A 24618-nucleotide genomic window follows, 5' to 3' on the forward strand; every position below is an offset into this window, starting at 1 on the left:
ATGACTTTAATCTAGTTTGTCATTTATGTTTGGTGCTTTTTTTGTCTTAAGAAGTGATTGTCTACTCCGAGGATATTCTGTGTTTTTCTGTTGTAAAAGATGTTGTAATTTTATCACTTGCATCTATAATTTCAGACTATATTTTCATGTTAGGCAGTTTTGCTTCTCTTTTTAAACTCAGTCTATGTCTCTAGACAGAAAAAGAAAGTGCACTTTTATAAATAAACATGATCATGTACCTCCTACAGAATACTCCCTTAAGAAAGTAGTGTGTAATCTATATGTTTACCTTGCGTGCATGGTCAGTCGCTTCAGACTCTTTGCGACCCTATGGACTATAGCTGGCCAGGTCCTCTGTCCATGGAATTTTCCACGCAAGGATACTGGAGTGGGCTGCCATGTCTTCCTCAGGGGATCTTCCTGACCCAGCAGTTGATCCCATATCTCCTGCATTTGAACTGATTGTTTACCACTGAGCCACCTAGGAAGCTCCTCACCTGTACCTATAATGTACTTCATTGTCTTTAAGTAAAGTTCACTAGAAAAATCAGCGAAGAATTTCTGAGGTTGGAAAATGTTATGATTTTTAATATTTTTAACAATTCTGTCTTTCATAAAAATGTTTATCCATGAAATTTTGTGATGTGTTTACAGATATAATTCTAGTTACCTCATTTGGGTATAATTTACTCTGTTAAAGTTTAGGATATTTAATTGAGAAAAAATAGGTATTAACTTTTGTCACCAAAGCAATATAAATACTATTATATTTGAAAATTTTTTTTATAGGCCTCTTTTTCATTTTGATCTTAAGTAGGTTTTTTTGTGAGCATTCATTTGTATACAAGTTATGAACATTCACAAGGCCTTCAGTGATATTTTTATTACTCAAAAATATTTTAGAATTTGTTCTATGTGCTGTTATTTACATTGCAGCAAAGTGTTTCTATATACCCTGGTATTTTAGTTTTTGTCAATAATGTTTATTATTAGCTTAATGATTATTGTATTATTTAATTTTACATTCATATTTCATGAGATATAATTGCTTGCTTGAAAATGTATTTTGTCTCTGATCACAGTGCTGAAATTATTAATAAAGAAAGGTGATTATACTTGACTCTTAGCTAAGCACTTGAATATTTTTCACTTGTCATCTACATTTTTTAGTTTAAAGCAACACATTAAATATAATTTTATCCTGGCTTTTATTTTAATTCATGCATTTAAAAACTGAAATTCAGATAAAAGATATTTTCAAAATAAATTCAACATATTATTTATGAGTGGAGCAACACATTAGCATTGGGTTCACAATAGATCATATCGCTTTTATTCCATCTTACAAGCTTAGCAGCACAAACAGAATAATCAACATATTATTTGGCTGTCATCTGCTGAACAGAAACCAGAGATCACAAGGAGGTTTTCCCTAGCTGTGGTGATGGCCTTTTTGTTCCAAGCCCCCATCTGGGAGGGCCATGGTGTGTTATCATATGGAACGCGGGGTTTTCTGTAATCTGCTTAGCTGCACTGCAGTTTGAATCTTCATTCCATGTTTGTGTAATTTATAATTTTAATGAGACCATGGCTCTTGTGGGCTTTGAAATATATTAAAAGCTCTTTTGTGCATATGCTTTTGTTCTTGCTTAATAGGCTCAGTGTATTTAAAACTGATGAATTTTTATTCATGAATTTGGATGTCTGGGGATTAACTTAGACTGAATATCATTGCACTCATATATTGATGACTAGAAAGTTTGTTATTGTTGTTATTTTGGGTTTTTTTGTGTGTCTATGTCTTTGTGATACTTGTGTCCATAAAAGAACTTAAATAATTAAAGGATAGGAGAAAGTGGCATGGCTAAGTCATGAGGAATTTCTTTAGATTTTACCCATCTTATTAATTGATACATTTCATATTTAGTCTTGGTGCTTTTAGATATATATTATGAAGGAATAATTATGAAAAAGCAACTTCTAAATTAATACCTTACATACTGTGTTTATATTGAAATAATTCCAATGTGTGACAGAGTTAGACTTTGTATTTTAATTGTATCATATCAGTTTTCTGTGGTCATACTAAATCAGCCATTAACTTTCTTGAATTAAATTAGGTATATGTTTCATATTTCAGCTATTTACAGTTTACCCTGTTTCTGTAAAACTCTTTTTGTTAATGGATTTTTTTTGTCTTTACCTACATTGTTGAAATGATGAGAAGACTAATGAAAAAGCAGTTTTATAGTGGTTTATAAAATTGATCTTTTAAATTTTGCTGAAACTCTGAATACACTAAATGCTTCATATCTCTATTATAGTTATTACTCTTAAGTATAGTTTTAAAATTTGAATATAAATAAATATAGCACCTTAGGCAAAAATCATGGCCCATTCTAGATCCAGACTGTTGAAGTTTCTGTCTATTCGACTCAATGAGGAGTAACACACATACCTTACCAGTCTTTTAGGAAATTACCCAAGATGTAGTTTTTCTAAAAAACCTAGGTTTTTTGTGCTAAAGCATTTTTATAACTATAAAACATCATTCATTTTTGGTACATATTGGTTATCAATTTGGCTGGGCCCTTTTTTCCCTTACTACCCTTAAGCTAGAAATATGAGATAGAAGCTAAAATGACAGCATTTTGTTTTTCTTTACTAAGCTTTTCTATCAGATTTGATACTGGAATGTTTGTTTTTCCAAATAATCCTCTGCTTTAGTGTTTTTATTAATAGTACAATTTCAGTTAGTTTAGGAATATATTATTGGAAATGGTCTGCTAAAGCAGTGCTGTTCAATAGAAATATAATGCAAGTCATATATATTATTTAACCCATTAAATTCAAAATATTATCTTTTCAACATGTAAATTAATGCAAGATATTTTATTCTTTTTTTGTACTATCTTCACATTCCAGCTATTTTATACTTACATCTCAATTTGGACTAGTCATGTCTCAAGTACTTGATAGCCTTATGTACTAGTGGCTACCTTGTTGAATACTGTAGCTCTACAGTATTATATATGAAAATCATAACAGAAATGTGTATTTTTTATATTCTTCATTGCTTTTCTGTACTATCCTAATAAAGGTAATCAAAGAGTATTCATGTGCTGTAAAATTGAAATCACTTACAGTTTTTTGGTGCTGATATTGGTGCATGATTCATAGGCAAAATCAGAATTATGCCACCTGAGTACTTATCAGATATTATGTAGATATGCTTACAGGTATTGTGATGATAAGGAAATAATAATGGCCAACATAGTGGATGTGATATGTTCCTCAACACTTGTGGGCAAATCAAATTTATCAAATAAGTCATATTTCAAGTATACCAAGGAGCTTAATTTTACAAGAATTCCATTAACAAATCTTGATACTTTTTTTCTCCTTTGAATAAAGTTGAGAACTCCTTCTCACATTCTTAGAATTTTTCTGGATAGGTATTTGTGTGAACAAATATGAATTTCTCTTTTCATGTATGTTTGCTTAAAGTTAGTATAGCTTTAAATTTCTTGGAAGAAAAAGCTGAACATAAAAATACTGTTTTTTAAATAGCTCTAGGATTCCATGCATTTTATTAATAAATGCTTTATTTTACTGAGTAAAGGTATACAGTTAAGAGTTCTAAAAGTCTCAATTACAGTTGATTTGTATTGGTTCAAATATTTTAAAGTGTAAAATGATCAAGATAATTTGCATAAAATACTGCTGCTACTGTACCTACTTTATAACAAAGTAGAGACCTTATTATGTGTCCTGGACCTTCTTGTTCATGTATGGTTTAGGAAGAAAATCCTGTTTGTGAAACTTCTGAATAATTCACATTTTCTAAATTTTTAAAGAAATGAGCTAATTTTTATGCGATCTTCATGTAGATATTGCCTGGTGCCTGTTGTATTCTTTTACTCACTTAAATTTTTACTGACTTCTCTTTGTGACTTATGCATTTAAAGTGTTGGCATAAAATGTTAAACTATTCTTTAAACAATACCTCTAGTTTCTTGGAGATGATAAATCCATCCATTGATTTCCTAATTTTATTATGTACACAGTCAATTGTAATCCAAGATTACAGCAAACAAGATGTTAATTTCTAGCCATAATCTATGTACATTTCAATTACAGAGCATGATTGTTATAGAAGCACAGAATAAAAAGGAATAACATTTGTGCTATCCTCACAGGAGCTGTCAATAAAAGATGTAATAGGGGATTTAGGAATCTGGAAATGGCCAACTAATTTATGTGAATCTATTTTATTTGAGCTAGAAAGACCAAGCTCTTTTTCGTCTGCACTGCATATTGCAGAGCACAGGCTGTCTATAGAAAACCAGGCGGCTGCATATGGATAGTCCCTTGATATCATTCACTTGCTGTGTAATCTTATTATGCAAAGTTCTAATCTTCACCTAGAATGAATGCCTCTGGGTCAGAATATAGTCATATCAGGGTTTTTGAGGTCATGTTTTGTGATCCTTAGCTTATTCTTCTAAGTAGGGCTGGGATTTGAAGGGTATTCCCTGGACGCCAGCAGATAGACAACAGAACCTGCTGCCTTTTTGGAAGACAAGACCAACATGAGGTCCCTGGTAGGATTAAACTTGATTTGTAGCTGTAGGATTTTTTAACAGATGTATTATTGGACAGGGAATAGGGGGCCACCAGCACAGCAAAATTGAATCACAACTGGCATTCTCAGGGAGTTTGCTGCCTGCTAAAATAGCAGCTGCATGTGGATTTGACTTCTTTCAGGTGAAGCGACTTCCAGTCATTTGGAAAGGATGGGATGAAAAGGAACCTTGGTGATAATTTTGATGTCTGCAAGATTTAGTACCAGTGTAATGGGATTATCGGTAACACCTTCACTGCAGAAAAAGCCACCTGGCGTTATAACTGGCAGCAACTGAGAACTAATCCTTTCCCATCTCTTGGATGTCATTCATGAAGCTCAAAGAGATTTCTTTCCTGCTAACTGTGATTAATTTTATAAACAACAACAGCAAAAAAATCAGGTGATCAAGGCAAAGAATATGCTTTTTTATTATTTAGAATATGTTGCCTTATAATCTATATGACTCATAAATTATGTAAGACATATATAGACTATGAACTAAATAATGACTTAAAACTTATGAAAATGTTAAGATAGAAAAGTTGATTCATAGTGTCTTTCATGCTTTTTCCAGTTTGGTGATATAATGTATTTGCTATTGATAAAGACTTATATTTGAGATTAAATATTAATTTACATACATTGGTGTTCTTTTAGATAGAAGGCCATTATTAATAAATCCAACTGAGCATAGGTATAAGGAATGGGAATAATTTGACATATGTTTTACGTTTTTTTGTGACTGCTTCAATTCCTGCTGAATTAAATGTTTTCAGTGAATATAATTAAGGAAATGCTGGCCCAATTTGCTGATATAAAAAGGGCTCTTTTGAAAGTATATGATCTTAGGTACAGGTCTTAAAATAGTTAATATTAATACTGAATGACTTTTTTAAAATCAGAAATTCTTAATGTTTTCCTTTAGCAGACGGGGATTTACTTGCTTTAGAATCATGTATTAGTTAATTGACTTTTTTTAAAGCATTTTATTTCAACCAAAAACTTTATCAAGTACTTTGTTTAGAGGTGTTAATTATTTTCATATTCTTCTCTTACACGGTCCAGAATAAACTGAGAGAAAATGAAGTGAAATTATCCCATCAGTCACCCAAACAGTATGCAACATAACTGCCAAGACTAGAAAAGATAATTAGTGTTGTCAGTGTTATGATCCTGGAGTACTTACTTTTAAAATATTTATTTACAGCACTTGATTTTTATCTTACTGTAGTTTTTGATTTAGTAGTTTTATATTTGAAAAAATGGATTATAAAACCTTCATTTTAATGTTTTTAAACTTAAAGTCTTAACTAAATGCAGGTGACTAAAATGTTTTGAAATTATAAGAATAACTGAAATATAGTCATCTATTTTACATAAAATATTGATATACTTATAGCCTCTGTTAACATATAGTACACTTTACTTTTCGTTGTATGAGGTCTTTGTCTAAAAAATCAATAATAAATTTTAATAAATTTATATAGTGATCATTGATCAAACCTACCTAGCAAACTTATCATTCTAATCAATTTTAACTGGTTCTAAGCTCTTGTATCCCAAAATGTGTTTCTTCATTTGTTTTCACATTTAAAATGAATGAATGAGAAAGCTTAATAATATTTCTACTGACCTGCATTGTGGTAGTTTATAAAGGACTTTTATAGTCTTCTATTTGTATTTTTACTATTTGAAAAGCAGTTTATGTAAAGTTATATTAGACTGAAAAGACTTGTTCATGAAATAAGTGAACTAAAATCTTTTTCTTATCATAATATAATTATTTGTATTTTAAATATGCAGTATTTGACTTATGTGCAATTTCAGATTATTTTGTCAGGTAGTATATTTATCAGGGTAATTTTCTATGGTAGTTAATAGTATTATATAATTATTTTGCAAGCATAGCTTTGCTTTCAAAATAAAATTTATCTAAAAATTTTATTAAACATTTTCACTGTTTACTTTTCTGCTTTTTATTCAGCTGTTTATTGAGTGACATTTGAGAGTTAGTGTTTTTTACTTCCCTGCTCCAGACATTATTTTTATTTGATTAGAAATTATCTCCTTTGGAAAGTCCCAAATAACCACATTTAATTAAATTCATTGTAAGCATATAGGATCTTTTCAGTAATATACATTTTTTCAAACAGGTATGGATTATTTGAATTTAATTAATACCTTACTGATTATAAGCAAGTTGACTCATTGTTAAGAGCTACAACTAATAATTTATTGTACCAGTAACTCATAATGATGTCAATGAAAGTTAAGGGAGTTATTTTGGAGATAAGAAAAAGGGATGTAGGATGGGAGAAATCAAGAAAATTTTACTAATTAAGTCAGTTGTTATAAAAGAACAAGCTGGGAAATCTTAGGACTTTTTGATTATTTAAGAGATGATGAATGTTTTTTCTTTATTGGTAATGTGTGAGCCTTAGTATTTTCTCCAAAGGACCATGTATGAACTGTAGGCTGGTACACAACAGCTAGCCTGTAATAATGCTAAATGATATTTCTTCCATTTGAATGAATATCCTTCAACTATTGTTTGTACAACTTGTATATTGTTCTGAAATAGATGAATTATATAGCCATTGGGGAATTATTGGTGAATGAATGGGGTGGCCTTGGTATTTAACTGTTTGGAGGCTGGTACTTGATTGTATTAAAAGTGTCAACTACTTAATGCTTTATAAACATAAAATGAGTTTTGATTTTGTGTGTGTGTATATATATACAGTAAAGACTGAATTTCAGAAAATATTGGATTTTTCAAATCACTGAAATGTTAGTATTATAAAATTTGATGATGAAAATGTATAGAATTATCCCAAAGGTAGCAATTAGTTTAAAAATAATGAATGGTTAAATTTTGTCAAGTTTCTGAAAATGGTATGTCTAGTGGTTTCAAATGAAGCACAGAGTCCTTTACTGGATTTTCTGGGAGCTTATTAAAATTACTAATTCTGTAGCCTTGCTCCTACAGATTCTTATTCATTAGCTCCATGATGAGAGCCTGAAAGTTTGGATTTTTTTTTTTAAGTTTGGGTTTTAAATTAGGTTCTTGAATTATTTTGATGCTGCAGTCATATTTTAAGCAGTTTTCACTGCTTTGAACCTTAAAGTGATGTCACTTATTTCCTCTGAGAATGAATTAAAAAAAATAGATTTAAATATAATCTTCATTGATTACAGGGATAAGTGCTCCTTGATTTGCTGTTCTAGAAAATAAAAAATACCCTCTGCACAAGTCTTACAGTAGATTTAACATTATAGATTTGAACAATTGATTAGCAGCCTTGAAGGTGATTTTGAAATGTCAGGAATTTGAGTTACTTTGATAGAGAGGCTGCTGTGTGAAAATGAATTATTTAGCTATTGAATAGGTTACACCACTCAGCATCTATGTCTTAATGAGTCTTTGTTGTTCTCTCCTTGTCAAAGTAACTTCCATTCAGAGTCTGAAGTGAACATATGTCTTTCAGCTACTTTATTTAGACTCTGATGCTGGGAGGGATTGGGGGCAAGAGGAGAAGGGGACAACAGAGGATGAGATGGCTGGATGGCAGCACTGACTCGATGGACGTGAGTCTGGGTGAACTCCCGGAGTTGGTGATGGACAGGGAGGCCTGGTGTGCTGCGATTCATGGGGTCGCAAAGAGTTGGACACGACTGAGCGACTGAACTGAACTGAACTGATATATATACAAACATATGTATACTTATATGCTAAAGGTGTATTTTGCATAGATATCTTTGAACTTTAGAAATCATAGAGGTGTCAGGAATGTCTAAGTCTGCTGTTTTTTCTTATCTAGATGAAGGTAAATGTAGCAAAACTCTTTATGTTGCAGTTTGTCTTCTGCTTCACATCTACTCTCTTCTCACCTTTTTCTTAGTGTGAATCCTTCTTTAAATGCTAATATATTCACTAACTGTTCTGTTTATCAAAAAAAAGTACATTAATCACTTCTTTGGCTATACTTTAAAATGAATGGATTTCTGTAAACTGATATTCTCAATTAACCCTGACACTTTACTTTTTTTTTCTTTTTCTGAAACACAATGCTTTCTCTTTTCAAAGGAATTCAACACCTGATTATGGATGTTTTTTTGGTGCCTTTGGTATTCTGAAATACCCAAAAAGGCTTCTCTAGTGCTTAGTCGTAAATCAAGATCTTAGACTTGTACCCCTATTCCCTGAAACTTGTAAGGATGGAGAAATGTCTACTTTTTCATCTTCTGGAGTTCATTCTGCTCCATCTTTTTAGCTAGTTTGAGATATATATTTGCATATGCACTTTATTTCCCAGGGAAGAATATGGGAGTGGGTTGTCATTTCCTTCTTCAGGGGATCTTCCCAACCTAGGGATTGAACCAATGTGTCTTGCGTTGCAGGCAGAATCTTTACTGACTGAGCCACCAGGGAAGCCCCATTTAACTAGTTTTAACCAGTCCAACCTCTCTCCCATGCCTATTTTATAGTTTCCAATAAATTTCTTTGATTTTTATTGAGAGGCATATAGTGTAGTAGTGCATTTTAGAACCCAACTTCCTCATTTTGAATTCTGGCTCTGCTGTGTATGAGCTATGTGATTTTGAATAGTTTGTTCACTTTTCTGTTCCTCAGATACTTAAGTTCTCATAGAATTATTGTAAGAATTAAATGAATTAATATATGTAGTTAGAACAGTGCATGTCAGAACAGAATATGTTCTTGGCATGCAAGAACTACTATTTAAGTATTTGTGGCTATTGTTATTAGTTATTTTGGTTGGTATTTGGGAATTTTTATGTGTATTGATAAAGTAGACAACTTTGCTTTCTTATGCCAGCGTTATGTGGAGTTTTGCTATATTTTAATCAGAAGTCTCTTAAAGGTTTTCTGAAAGAAGTATCATCGTATCTTTTCCTGTATTATGTGACACAGTCACAATTTAAAATTTTCCTTTTTTTTTTTCTGGCTTTTCTAGTAATTCTCTGTTAGAGTACATAGGCTCCCCATTAAAGGAATTGGTTCTCTATATTAATAACTCAGTTTTTAATTGAAGTATCAGAGAAGGCAATGGCAACCCACTCGAGTACTGTTGCCTGGAAAATCCCATGGATGGAAGAGCCTGGTAGGCTTCAGTCCATGGGGTCACAAAGAGTCAGACACGACTGAGCGACTTACTTTCACTTTGCACTTTCATGCACTTTCATGCAACCCACTCCAGTGTTCTTGCCTGGAGGATCCTAGCCTGGTGGGCTGCCATCTATGGGGTTGCACAGAGTCGGACACGACTGAAGCGACTTACCAGCAGTAGCAGCAGCATAGTTAATTTTCCATGTGTTAGTTTCAAGTGTATACCAAAGTGATTCATTTATACATACATACTTTCTCAGATTCTTTTCCATTATAGGCTATTATAAGATACTGAATATAGTTATCTGTGCTGTACGATAGGTTCTGGTTTACCTGTTTTATATATAGTAGTGTGTATATGTCAATCCCAAACTCCTAATTTATCTAACTCAGTTTTTTTTTTAATGTAAATATGATAGGGAATCAGTTCAGTTCAGTTCAGTCGCTCAGTTGTGTCCCCATGTCCTCTTTGCGACCCCATGAATCGCAGCACACCAGGCCTCCCTGTCCATCACCAACTCCCTGAGTTCACTCAGATTCACGTCCATCGAGTCAGTGATGCCATCCAGCCATCTCATCCTCTGTCGTCCCCTTTTCCTCCTGCCCCCAATCCTTCCCAGCATCAGAGTCTCTTCCAATGAGTCAACTCTTTGCATGAGGTGGCCAAAGTACTGGAGTTTCAGCTTTAGCATCATTCCTTCCAAAGAACACCCAGGACTGATCTCCTTCAGAATGGACTGGTTGGATCTCCTTGCAGTCCAAGGGACTCTCAAGAGTCTTCTCCAACACCACACTTCAAAAGCATCAATTCTTTGGCGCTCAGCTTTCTTCACAGTCCAACTCTCACATCCATACATGACTACTGGAAAAACCATAGCCTTGACTAGATGGACGTTTGTTGGCAAAGTAATGTCTCTGCTTTTGAATATGCTATCTAGGTTGGTCATAACTTTCCTTCCAAGGAATAAGCATCTTTTAATTTCATGGCTGCAGTCACCATCTGCAGTGATTATGGAGCCCAAAAAAATAAAGTCTGACACTGTTTCCACTGTTTCCCCATCTCTTTGACATGAAGTGATGGGACCAGATGCCATGATCTTCGTTTTCTGAATGTTGAGCTTTAAGCCAACTTTTTCACTCTCCTCTTTCACTTTCATCAAGAGGCTTTTTAGTTCCTCCTCACTTTCTGCCATAAGGGTGGTGTCATCTGCATATCTGATGTTCTTGATATTTCTCCCGGCAATCTTGATTCCAGCTTGTGCTTCTTCCAGTCCAGCGTTTCTCATGATGTACTCTGCATATAAGTTAAATAAGCAGGGTGACAATATACCGCCTTGTAAAAAGCAACAAATCCACTCCAGTACTCTTGCCTGGAAAATCCCACAGACAGAGGAGCCTGGAAGGCTGCAGTCCATGGGGTCACTGAGGGTCGGATACAACTGAGCGACTTCACTCTCACTTTTTACTTTCATGCATTGGAGAAGGAAATGGCAACCCACTCCAGTATTCTTGCCTGGAGAATCCCAGGGACAGGGGAGCCTGGTTGGCTGCCGTCTATGGTGTCGCACAGGGTTGGACACGACTGAAGCGACTTAGCAGCAGCAGCAGCAGTAGGAGAGTAAAATTCTATATGCCAAAGCTTCCAAACTTTTTTCACAGCACACATGAAATGTAATATTTATACAGCACCCACTAATAAATGACTAGCTGAGCAAAGCTGCTCAACGATAAATGTGCCCATTGGCCATCCTGGGAGCTTATAGCAATAGTTCTCAAATTTTGCTTCAGAATCACCTGGAGAACTTGTTAAAACACAAATTGCTGAGCAGTACTCCCAGAATTTCAGATTATATAAATCTTGAGTTTGGCCCAAGAATTTGCAGTTCAAACAAGTTGCTTTGATGCCCCTCCTGCTGATCTGGGGACCATACTTTGATAACTACTAGTTTAGTGTGTTGGTATTTTGATGTGGTAGGTAGAATAATTGAATCCCTCACTCCGAGATATCCATGTCCTAATTGACCTAATTATTGTATGGATGTATCTGATTGTTTATAATTAGATTTAGGTTATACATTTTTGGCAAGAATAGTACAATGATAGGATTGTCAGGAAGCTCCACTATCAGTTTTTACCTTTATGTATGCAGCTAAATTGGATCACATAGTTAAGGTAATATTTACTTGATCTCTCCGTATAAAGGTATTCTGTTCCCTTTGTAAATAATAAATTATTTACTTTAAATTTTGTACCCATCCTGTTTACCAACAACCTTTTACTCAGTATTTTTAAAATTGAACTACAGCTGATTTATAATGTTGTGCTTGTTCCTTGTGTGCAGCAAGGTGATTCAGTTATCTATCTGTTCTTATTCAGATTCTGTTCCATTATGGTATATTATATGATACTGAATATAGTTCCCTTTCCTATATAGTAGAGACTTGTTGTTTATCTGTTTTACATAAAGTAGTGTGTATCTTTTAGTCCAAAGCTCCTAATTTATCCTTCCCACCTTTTCCCCTTTGGTAACCATTAGTTTGTTTTCTATGTCTGGGAGTCTATTTCTGTTTTGTAAATAAGTTCATCTCTATCATTTTTTTTAAGATTCCACATATAAGTGATATCATGGTTTTGTCTTTCTCTTCCTGACTTACTTTACTTATAATATATAGGTCCATCTCTGTTGCTGCAAATGGCAATGTTTCATTCTTTTTTATGGCTGAGTAATATTCCATTGTATATATGTACCACATCTTTATCCATTCATCTGTTGATGGACACTTAGGTTGCTTCCATGTCTTGGGTATTGTAAATATTGCTGCTATGAACATTGGGATGCATATATCTTTTTGAATTAGAGTTTACTCTATATACATGCCCAGGAGTGGAATTGCAGTCACTCAGTCATGTCTGACTCTTTGCGACCCCATGGACTTCAGCATGCCAGACTTCCCTGTCCTTCACCATCTCCTGGAGCTTGCTCAAACTCATGTCCATTGAGTTGGTGATGTCATCCAACCATCTCGTCCTCTGTTGTCCCCATTTCCTCCTGCCTTCAATCTTTCCCAACATCAGGGTCTTTTCCAATGAGCTGACTCTTTGCGTCAGGTGTCCAGAGTATTGGAGCTTGAGCCTCGGCATCAGTCCTCCAGTGAATATTCAGGATTGATTTCCTTTAGTATTGACTGGTTCGATCTTGCAGTCTAAGGGACTCTCAAGAGTTTTCTCCCAACACTACATATGGTGACCAACCATATGGTGACTCTATTTTTAGTTTTTTAAGGAACTTACATACTATTCTCCATAGTGACTGTACCAACTTACATTCCTACCAACAATGTAGAAGGGTCCCATTTTTCTACACCTTCTTCAGCATTTATTATTTGAAGACTTTGTAATGATGGCCATTCTGACTGGTGTAAGGTGATACATCATTGTAGTTTTGATTTAAGTCTTCTGCCTGTTTTTTGATTGGGTCATTTGTTTGTTTTTATATTGAGCTATATGAGCTCATTGTATATATTTTGGAAATTAATCCCTTGTAGGTCACATCATTTGCAAATATTTTCTCCCATTCTGTAGGTTGTCTTTTTTTATGGTTTTCTTTGCTGTGTAGTAACTTCAAGTTTAACTTGTTTATTTTTGCTTTAATTTCCATTATTCTAGGAGACAGATTAAAAAATTATTGCTGTGATTTATATCAGAGTATTCTGCCTATATTTTCTTCTAGGAGTTTTATAGTATCTTGTCTTACATTTAGATCTTTAATCCATTTTGAGTTTATTTTTGTGTATGTTGTTAAAGACCATTCTAATTTCCTCCTTTTAAATGTAGTTGTCCAGTTATTTAAGAGATTGACTTTTCTCTATTGTATATTATTGCCTCCTTTGTTGAAAATTAATTGACTGTAGGTTTGTGGGTTTATTTCTGGACTCTCTATTGATCCATATGTCTGGTTTTGTCCCAGTTCCATGCTGTTTTAATTACTGTATCTTTGTAGTATTGTTGGAAGTCTGGAGGTGTTGTGCCTCCAGCTTTGTTCTTTTTCCTCAGGTTGCTTTGGCAATTCTGGGTCTTGGTGGTTACATATAAATTTTAGGATTATTTGTTCTAGTTCTTTGAAAATGTTATGGGTAATTTGATAGGGACAACATTAAATCTATAGATTACTCTGAGTAGTATGGGCATTTTAGTAATACTAATTCTTCTAATCCAAGGATATCATCTGGTTATTTTAATCATCTATTAATGGCCTTTGCCTGAGTTACATTGATGTTAATTTCATTATTCCTGCTGTATTTATTAGCTACTTTTTTTTTGATAAAGAACTTGCGTTATCCCCAAGACATTTTTTTACTTAAAAAAAATGTACTGACTAGATTTCATTTTTATTCTACTATATTATTTATTACTGTTACTACTTGTTAAAATAATCTCAAACTTGGCTGGTAGGAGACCCCTCAAAGTGACTCCTATGAAAAAAAACCAAAAAACAAAAAACAAAGTGACTCCTATGCCTTTGGGGATTCAGTGACCTTTGGTCAAAAGACATAGCCAGCCTAAGAAGAATAGCCAAGGAAAGAGCCAGGAAAATAGATAACCCTTCCTTTCTCTCTCTGACTTCCTGCTGGGGTTCAAAGCTTGACTGAAGTGCCTTGATGTAGTTCATATAGGTCAGTTTTCCAGGTGCAGAGAGCAGTATGGAGAAAGGTAGAGAGCAAATCCAAAGTGACAAGCAAGATATCTGGCACATGTATGCACGTAAAGAGTTATGGACCCTTTGAAATCACTGTGTTAACCCTGTCTTAATCCTTTTTGCCAGTAGAGCTATTGAACCCTAGCAGTGTGCGTGATTTATTTATCTTACATGAATTTGGGCTTCCCTGGTGGCTCAGATGGTATAGAGTCTGCCTGCAATGCAGAGGACCCAGGTTTGAAACCTGGTCACAAGATCCCCCAGAGAAGGGAATGGCTACCCACTCCGGTATTCTTGGCCTGGGGAATCTCTTGGACAGAGGAGCCTGGGGGGCTACAGTCCATGGGGTCGCAAAGAGTTGGATGTGACTGAGCTACTAACACTATATGAATGTTACTTTCTACTCTTGAGGTTTCTCTTAAATAAATTTGTGAGCTCTTAATCTCAGTTTCAGTATTTCTCAACAGTACTCCTCTTTTAAAATATAAGACCAACTAGTCTTGATCCTCAAAGTCCTCTATAAACAGTTCTTTTTATTTAAGAGACTAAGATCCAAAATAATTTCAGCTACTTCAGCCTGCATTCTGTTGCTAGTATCTGTAAGGAAGAAATGATGTCTGTTAACTTTTTCCTTCTGATCACTGATCTATTTTATTATTTTATGAGATAGTTTCTTCTCAAGCATTGTATTTGAAATTGGGCATTTACTGAGTAATAATAAAAAAAAGGCTTTATAGCCCCAATTACTTGTGAATGGAAGTTAACTACAGGACTTCTCAGAAGATCAGAACCATTGTATAGTTATAGCATCTTTGTATTTTTTTTTAGTATGTTTTTTAGCCAAAAGCAAAATCTATTGCACAATTCAAATTATTTAAATTTTGGTAGATTTCTATTAATTTCCTCTCTAAATTTCATCATATATCTGTATTATCAGTGTCTTCTTGCTGAGTTTCCTTTTGTTCGATAATATATCCCCTCTGTAACATCAGATAAGCTTTTTTTTTTTAATGTAATATCCATTTCACTACTTTTTAGGGTTTGTCTCATAGATCACACTTTCACAACTAAGCCTTAGGACTTACCCCTTGTTGCTTCGTTGCTAAGTCGTGCCCCTACTTTTTCCCTAATATTATCATTGGAGCTAAGTAGTATTTACACAGCCTAGTTAACTTTACAAACAATATTCTGTTATTGTTACTTCCTCTTAAATCTTTTTTTAATGAATCGAGCTTTAGTTGTGGTGGTGGTTTTGGTTGCTCAGCTGTGTCTAACTCTTGCGACTCCATGGACTGTAGCCTGCCGGCCTCCTCTGTCCATGGAATTTTCCAGACAAGAATACTGGAATGGGTTGCCATTTCCTTCTCTAGGGGATCTTCCCAACCCAGGAATCTAACCGAGGTCTCCTGCACTGCAGTCAGAGAGCGAGCGCTGGACGGGGAGCGGGGTAGAAGATGGGAAAGTCCCGAGGTTCAGAGGGCGGGCAGAGGCGCCTGGCTACCGGGCACCGGGTCCAGAGCAGTGGACGACCGACGGCCAGCCAGGCAGACCAGTGCAGGGCCGACTGCCCCCGGAGCCATGCACCGCCATGCCGTGCAGCGTGCGAGACGCACCAGAGACTCCGCGCTGTGCGGTCGCGAACCTGGGATAGTAGTGGCCGGTGCCAGAAGTGAAGGCGCGTTGGGCACGGGGGGGAGGAACCTCGGGCCCTGGAAGCCCTCAGACCCACTCTCGAGTGATGTGGCGGGGAGGTCCGGCGGAAGAGAGACGCCAGAGACAACGCCACGGGGCGCGGGATGGGGTGGGCCACCCTGGTGACCGAGCGGGTGGTGGGCGGGGTGCCCGGCGGGGATGGAGGCGGGGAGGGGGTGGACGGGGCAGGGGCAGGCAAGGAGCCGCATTCCTACCCGACCCTCTTTTCACGCTGCTCCCCACTTTCTTGTTTTCCTCCCCCCCCCCCCACCTGGAAAGACACTGGAAAGACCGCCTGCCCCGCTCCCCGCACCCCCCGCCAACGTCCCTGTGCAGACAGAAGTCTCCCTCCTTTCCATCCTTTGCCTCGCTTTAGTTATGAAGTATTCTTAAGTATCATTGTTTATTAACTTATATTCTAAAAATCATTAGCTTTTAAAAGTATGTCAGTTATTACTGTAAGCCAGATTCCTAAGATGAAATATTTCATGTTACTTAAAAAATTTAACGAGAGCCGTTTTCAGTATGTTACTGATACTTTTTTCTTTCAGTGAGTATGACATTACTCTGTCTCCTCGTTGACCAAAAGTCTCAGTGTTCTTCTGATCATCATTTTGAACCTTATAACTGTTAGGTAAAAAAATGAGGAGGACACCAAAAGAGTGTCTACCAGGCTTTTTAATGGCGAAGTGCTCCCGGCTGGGGTTCCCCGACCCAGCGAGGCCGGACTGTGCTGGGGAGGGGTTTATATGCGTTCGTTGCGGGGGGATGGTCAGGCTAGATCGCCCAGAAAGGTACGGTTAGTGAACAGGGGTTCGGATAGGTCGCCAGGCCGCGGCGTCGCGGGCTGACAGGTCCTACGTGGCTGCGGTGGGGCGGCTTTAGCTGGCGAAGTGTGCTGTCATTTTTCCCGGGATCTGGGAGGCTCCTTCCATTAGGGGCTTCCCCCGCCGGTGGGAGAGAGGAGGGGCAGCCCATCATGGCCCCGGGGTCCGGCCTTACATTTTGACCCTTTTGATAGGATAAGCGGCGCCGTTATCGCTTCTGACTGCTTCCTGCTGAACTGGGGCATCCTTGAGGCTTCGGGTCGTGGCCGGATCCCGGTGACCTTTAGTGTGCCCCTGGGTCTCTGGACGGGAGTTTGGAGTATGTGGCCACCATCAACATCTGTCCAGTAGCCGTCTGGGTCAGCTCCCTGACCCTCCGGAGGAGGATCTGAAAAATACAAGGGCCTATGGACAGGATGAGGAGCAAGGCTGCTAGGGCCCCGGAGAAGCCGGAGAAGCCATTTTGCCCAAGATGACCTCCACCATCCCGAGAACTCAAAACTGTCTGACTCGGCGTGTCTAAGTCTGATGTTCTCTCTCAAATCTCGGGCCTTGTTCTGAATTATCCCCAAGGCATTAATGAAAAAAACAACAGTCTTCCCTTAGGAACTGACAGGTTCCCCTTTTTTCAGCCGTTAGCAGGTCTAGGGCCCTCCAATTTTGGGGAGCCACTGCTGCCAGAGAGGTTATCTGGGTTTGTAATGCCATTAGGGAATCCGCCACCTTGTCCAGGTCTTGATTGAGGTCTGCGGACAGCTTATAGTAGAAGTGCGTGGCTGATCCCAATCCTCCCGCCCCCAGTCCCAAGGCCCTGAATAAACCTCCTCCAAGGAGCAGAGGAGCTGCAGCTGATGCCCTCCGGCGGCAGCGGGTTGGCTGGATCTGGTCTTCCATTGCCTGTGGTGTCAGAATGGTCAGATAGGGAATAAGGAAGACAGGGGTGCAGGGCTGAGTCCAGTTGGGTGGAAAACAGTAATAAGGTGGTTTGATTACAGAGAAAGAATATCCCGGGTTTTCTACATATTGGAGGGTTTGGGGATAGGGGTTCTTGTCTCAAGTTGTCACAGGCCACTGTGGTTAATGAGGTGGTGTTGGCTAGAACACAAGAGGCATTGGCTGGGAGGTACAGTATCTCAGAGGTCAAGGGCCCCATTGGCAAGGTTACTTCTGTGGCATCTTGAGTGAGATTTTGGGTCTCTATCCATTTCCAGGGTATCGGTTGGGCAAGGAATGGTCAAGGTCTCAAGGGAAGACAGAGCCAACATAAGAGGTTTGGTGAGGTTTCAGTCAGGGTCTGATAGGCGTCATTGAGGCTGGTGAAAATTTGAGATGAAAAATCCAGGGGTTTGAGCGCCTGATGAACCTGATCTAGGAGTTTGTTGGGCTCATGGTGTGGATAAGAGGCTTCAGTCGCCAACTTTATGAGGTCCTGTTGGACCCCATGTTGGATTTGTTCTCGCCTCCGATCTTGGGCCCCCTTCCCGTCTGTCATTCCATCTAATACCATTTACCCCCATGGGAGCACAGCCAGGCAGGTAATACGTAACAGTCTCGGTGGACATAAGTGAAGGCTGTGATCCCAGTTCCCCAGCGGTCTCCTTCGGTGCAGCCCCGGGGGCAGGGCGTAGGTTGTCCTGCCCGTATTATCATGGTCAGGAGGAATAGTGACAAGAGCATGTTTAGCTATGATAGGAGGAGAGTGATAAAAGAGAAGAAGTCAGTTTGAGATTCTGTAAAAAGGAGGAAGGTCCCCTGTAAGTGTAGATCAGAAATTCCCTGAAAGAAAGAGTCACAGTTAGTAATCGGGGTAGCCAGCCAAAGGTTCTGTGATAGGGTCAGGATAAAGTCTTCGAGGCAGGCTAGGGTGAGAGACATATGGCCAGGTCAGGCCACCCCAAAGGAATAGCACCCCAGGAGTAGTGAACAGATAATAAGGTAAGCAAGGGCCAGTGAAAGTCAAAGTATGACCGGGCAGCCCTGGGGGCTGTGACAGCCAGTCCAGTGGCAAAGAGTATAGTCAGAGTTGCGATTGGCAACAGCTACAGCGGATGAGGCCAGACAAGCACTGGACCGGGCATGTCATCTGCTGGCGGGAGGCAGAGGTGTCTTAGTAATGGTGATCTTGGTAGGTCCCGAGATTCTAGAAGTGTAAGTCTCTAGGGGTTTGGGAGAGGGCAGGCCGTGTAGTGGAGCCCGTCTGAGCCGTGTGATGTGGTACCACAGCTCATCTCCCCATAGTCTGGCTGCCGAAGGGGTGGTGAGGATCACTGTGAAAGGACCAGTCCACCGGAGCTGAAGGGGTTGAGGCGTCAGCGTTTTTAGGAGGACCTGATCTCCTGGTGCCAAAGCAGGGGACGGGATTGCCTGGTTATGGTCTCTGACAGATTGAGGGAGGACATGGTCAGCGTGTTCTCTAAGTAGGGACCTCAGGAGGGTGAAATAGGGCAAGTAAGTCCCCAAAAGGGGGGTTGAGGGATCCAGAAGGTTAGTCAGCAGATAGGGCCTACTGTACAGCAGTTCAAAAGGTGTCAACACAGACCAGCATATACCAGAAGGTCCGATGTCTAGGCATGTGAGTAAAGTCTATCTGCCAATCCTGTCCTGGCAGGTGTCCCCTCAACTGGTGAGTTTCTTGTGGCAGCCTGAGTCCTCCTTGAGGAGAGGTCTTGGCACAGATTAGGCAGCGATGATGGACTGCCTGAATGGTAGGTCGGAGATGTAACGGGGAAAAGAGAGGGCTAAGGAAGGTTAAAAGTGCATGGGGCCCAATGTGTAAAGAGTCATGGATCTGGGTGATAATGGACATTGCCTGTTTTTCGGGTAGGACTAGTTTGTCGTGGAGCGTGATCCATCCAGAGGAGTGTTTGGAAGTGTTCTCCTGTGAGAGGAGGGCCTCTATTTTGGCCTTTGAGTAGTTAAGTGTAAGGGAGGTCCTGAGAAATAGTATAGGTAGAGGCCCCTGTTGTAAGGCTATCTGTCCGGCCACCTGGTCAGCCTTATTGTTGCCTAGGGAAACCGTGTTGTGAGTCGTCTCATGTCCTTTGTAGTGTAGGATGGCTACCTGGGTGGGCTGTGAGATGGCCTCCAGGAGCTTGGCAATTAGGGGGGCATTAGAGACGGGTGATCCCTTGGTGGTGAGGAATCCCCTCTCTCCAGATAGCTGAATGTGAATGTACAATCAAAAAGGTATATGTGGAGTCAGTATAGATGTTAACCCGTTTTCCCGTTGCCAGGTGTAAGTCTCTGGTGAGCACTGTTAGTTCTGCCTTTTGGGAGGTGGTTTCCTCTGGTAGCGGGTGAGCCTTGAGGATGTCATTGGTGGTCACAATTGCATACGTAGCAGCCCGATGACCGTTAGGGTCTCGTTTTGAACTGCCATCTACATATAGCGTGAGGTCTGGGTTTTGTAGCGGAGTAGCAAAAAGGTTTGGGGGCGGTTGGGTAAGAGTGTCCAGGACCTCTACGCATGAGTGAGGTTCTGTGTCTTTGCCTGAAGGACAGGTTGGAAGCAAGGGGAGAGAAGATAGGGGGTTTAGCTGGGAGCTGCGGCCCAAAGTAACCTGGGGGTTATCCAGAAAGACCAGGTGGAATTGTTGGAGCCGAGAGTCGCTAAGGTCTGACAGGAATTTGGAAGCTAGGAGGTCAGCCAGGTGGTGTGGTGAGAATATAGTTAGGGGTTGATCTAAAATTAGCTTTTTGCATCTGCGTATAGAGAAGTTGCTGCTGCCTGGACGTGTAGGCAGGGGAACCATCCCCGGGTGGTGGGGTCTAACTGTTTGGAGATAAATTCCATTGGCAGCATTTCAGGGCCCGCAGGCTGTACGAGGGCTCTAAAGGCTTTGCCCCCTTTTTCATCAGTGTACAGGTGATATGGGAAGTTGGGATTGGGCAGGATGAGCAGGGAAGAGGACAGTAAAGCTGAGCGGAGGTTATGGAAAGCCTTCTGGACCTCTGTTTCTGAAGAGAGCGGTCCAGTAGGGGTGTCTTTTGTGGCTGTGTAGAGGGGTTTAGCCAGTGAAGCATAGCTGGGGACCCAGTGCTGGAAGAATTCTGTTAGCCCTAAAAAGGATAAGATTTGTTTTCCAGTGGAAGAGGGGCAGAGGTCTCAGAGAAGGCTGAGTCTGTCGGTAGAGTCTTGGTGGTTGGGGTAATCTTTAATCCTACGTAAGTCACAGAGGTCTGGGTGAGTTGGGCCTTTTGTTGAGATATTTGGTATCTTTGAGGGCTAAGGGAGTTAAGAAGAATAGTGGTATGTGTCAGAGAGAGAGCTTGTGAGGGGCTACAGAGTAGAAGGTCATCCACATACTGTAAGAGGACACTAGGGGCCAAAGGGCACGCAGCCAGATCCCAGGCCAGAGCTTGGCCAAAAAAAATGGGGGCTGTCTCTGAACCCTTGGGGGAGGACTGTCCAGGTTAGCAGGGAGGACTGTTGGGTTTCTGGGTTGGTCCATGTGAAAGCAAAGAGGAATTGGCAGTCTGGGTGTAAGGGAATAGTGAAAAAGGCATCTTTGAGGTCTATGACAGAAAAGTGAGTCGTACTGCTAGGGATGTTGGAAAGTAAGGTATAGGGATTGGGGACAATTGGATGGGCGGAATTATGGCCTCGTTTATCAGTCGAAGGTCCTGGACCAATCAGTAGCCACCAGAAGTTTTCCATACCGGGAGAATGGGGGTATTACAGGGCGAGGTCGTGGGGACTAGGAGGCCCTGGCCTAAGAGATGGTCTATGATTGGTTTAAGACCGAGTAGGTGAGCCTGAGAAATGGGGAATGGAGGGCGGTTTGGGAAGCGGGAAGGATCACGTAGTTTAATCAGGATGGGGGTGTGATGGGTTGTTACCAGAGGGATTTCAGTGTCCCAGATGGTAGGGTCGACAACTGGAGCCTCAGGGAAGCAGAGGAGGAGTAGGGGCAAGGTGAGAGATTGGGAAAGTGAGAGCGGTAGGTGAATGGTGGCCCCGCTAAGTCACTTCAGTCGTGTCCGACTCTGCGCGATCCCATAGATGGCAGCCCACCAGGCTCCCCCGTCCCTGGGATTCTCCAGGCAAGAACACTGGAGTGGGTTGCCATTTCCTTCTCCAGTGCATGAAAGTAAAAGGTGAAAGTGAAGTTGTTCAGTTATGTCCGACTCTTAGTGACCCCGTGGACTGCAACCCACCAGGCTCCTCCATCCATGGGGATTCTCCAGGCAAGAGTATAGTTAAAATGTCCCACCCCAGCAGGGGAGTGGGGCCTGAAGGGATTATCAGAAAAGACTGTGTGAACAAGAAGTGATCAAGCTGACAGGGCTGTGGCCCAGTCTGCAAGGGTTGTGAAGACGTGCCATCTATACCCACCACCGAGACCTGGGAAGGATGCAAGGTGCCCCTGAAGGAGGGAAGGACCGAATAAGTAGCCCCCGTATCTATCAAGAAATTGATAGACTTACCCGCCACTTGAAGCATTACCCTGGACTCAGCTTGGGTTATGGGGGTCCCCAAGTCTGGGCACCGTCAGTCTTCATCACAGGAGAGAAGTTCCAAGGCGGGGTGTGGGGAGGAAATGTCCTTTTGGGACCCCAAACCTTGGCCTGGTAAGGCCGGGGCCTGAGTCGCCTGGGGACAATTACTCGCCCAGTGTCCCGGTTGTTTGCAATGAGGGCACAGCTTTGTCGGGGGTCTGGGCATTGGCGGGCCCAGTGGCCTTCATGACCACATTTGAAGCAGGCTCCTGGTGGTGGCTTCTGGGGACCCACCTTTTTGTCCTGTGGCCGGCCACAGGGCTGCCACCAGTGCCTGGGTGTGTCTCTCCAGGAGGTTAGCCTGGAGTTTGGCTTTTTGTTTAAGCCTTGCCTTGTGGCTGGCTTCAGCCGCTTCCTCTCGGGCATTGTAAACCTTAAAGGCCATTTTTACCGGGTCTCGGAGGGGGGTCTGAGGCCCATCCTCAGCCTTGGAGAGTTTTTTTTTCTTCTCATGTCTGGAGCCGATTGAGATATAAAACGGTTGGCTAGGGTGATGATTTCCGCCGGAGAGTCTGGGGCAATCTGGGTATAGGTGGTGAGAGCCTCTGTCAGCCTATTAAGAAAGGCTGCTGGGTTTCCATCGGGGCCCTGGGTTATTTCATCTAGCTTAAGTAGGTTTATTACCTTGAAGGAGGTGGTCTCCATTCCCTCCAATAGGCATTCTACCATGTACTGAACGTTGGCTCTTCCTCTCTGTCCTTCCTGATGGTCCCAGTCTTGGTCTATGTCTGGAATAGCAGCCATTCCAGGTGGCCGGGCAGGGTCTGCTGGGTTGGCTAGATGTCTCCGGTCTGCTACCATTCTTGCTGCAGCCCAAATGGCCATTCTTTCCTCTGGGGTAGTAGTGGACCCCAGGATGACAAATATGTCCTGCTAGGTGAGGGCGTAAGACCGAGACAGCTGGGTAAAGTTTTTGATGTAGTTGGAGTGGTTGGCTGAATAGGAGCCTAGCCACTGTTTGATATGGGCAAGGTCTTGGAGTGAAAAGGGTACGTGGACATGGGCGAGACCCTCTGGGCCGGCCACCTGGTGGAGAGGAAGCAGGGGAGCTGGCGGCAGATTGGGAGCGGTCCCGGATCTTGAGTGTGAGCTGACTGGTAAGTCAGAAAGGGATGGGCATGGAGGAAGGGGTGGATATTTGAGGTGGAGCCAAGGGAGTTGCGAGAGGCTTTGTCACAGGAGGGCTGGGCTGCGAGGACGGTGGGGGAGGAGTGGATATGGAGGAAGTTGGTGAGGGCAGTAGAGGGGGAGTTGGTGTGGGGGAGGTTGTGAGGCAGGGCACGAAGGAAGGGGTGGGTATAGAGGCGGCTTAGTCAGAGGAGGGCTGGCCTGTGAGGACAATGGGGGAGGAGTGGATATGGAGGAAGTTGGTGAGGGCAATAGAGGGGGAGTTGGTGTAGGGCTAGGAAGGGCCATGGTTAGGAGAATTTTAGAAAGGGAACAGTGGGTATATAGGGTGGGATGGGAGCGCAACAGCCAGATAGCCTATACGTAGGGTACCTCAGACCATTTTCCCGTCCTCTGGCAGTAATTATCTAAGTCACGGAGGATGTTAAAATAGAAAGTTCCAGATGGCAGCCATTGTGAGCCATTATCTAAAGAATATTGGGGCCGTGCCTCAGAACAAAGGAAGGTTAAGCATTTGGAACGAATTTCTCCGGAGATATGTAGAGTTCTGGGGTTGGCGAGTAAACATTTTAGTGGGGTAGACCAAGGTTGGTTGGCCCTGGAGGCAGATGTCCCCATGGTGACTATGAAAGGAAGGTCCTGGACCAATCGTCGGTAAGGCTGGGAGTGGTCCGGTCAGGCGTCCCCAAACGGCTGTCAACTCAGCGAGGAGAGGGCCACTCAGCCAAGACGGACGTCTCCGAGTTGACTGGAGCCGAGGAATAGCAGGCCTGGCCTGCGGAGCAGGGGTCCAGATGCCGCCGTGATTTAAAGGGACCGAGACACCCTAGGAATAATCGCCATGGGAGCAACAACCCCTAGAACCCGACCGATGGAATTTACCCGGTATCCTGCCAGACGGTTGGATGGTCCCAGAGGGGTGACCTGGTCCGGTGCGAGCCAGACCCAAGGGGGTCCGCAAATCCCGCTTGTCGCAGGATGGGCCCTCACCTCCGGCCCCACTGGGCACCAAATGTTAGGT

General features: G+C 41.2%; 1 protein-coding gene across 7 annotated transcripts in view; it reads left to right on the forward strand.

The window, feature by feature from the left end:
* IMMP1L (inner mitochondrial membrane peptidase subunit 1) overlaps positions 1-24618 on the forward strand; it is an 87048-nt gene that overhangs the window by 28578 nt on the left and 33852 nt on the right. For 2 of the 7 annotated variants that reach the window (XM_005690038.3, XM_005690043.3), the window contains one exon: positions 4768-5027. The exons of the other annotated variants lie outside the window; for them this stretch is intronic. The gene's annotated coding sequence lies outside the window, so the exon portion shown is untranslated. The remainder of the gene's footprint in view (positions 1-4767; positions 5028-24618) is intronic. 7 annotated transcript variants of the gene reach the window in all.

This window comes from Capra hircus, chromosome 15 (genome assembly GCF_001704415.2).
Source record: "Capra hircus breed San Clemente chromosome 15, ASM170441v1, whole genome shotgun sequence".
Classification (NCBI taxonomy): Eukaryota; Metazoa; Chordata; class Mammalia; order Artiodactyla; family Bovidae; genus Capra; species Capra hircus.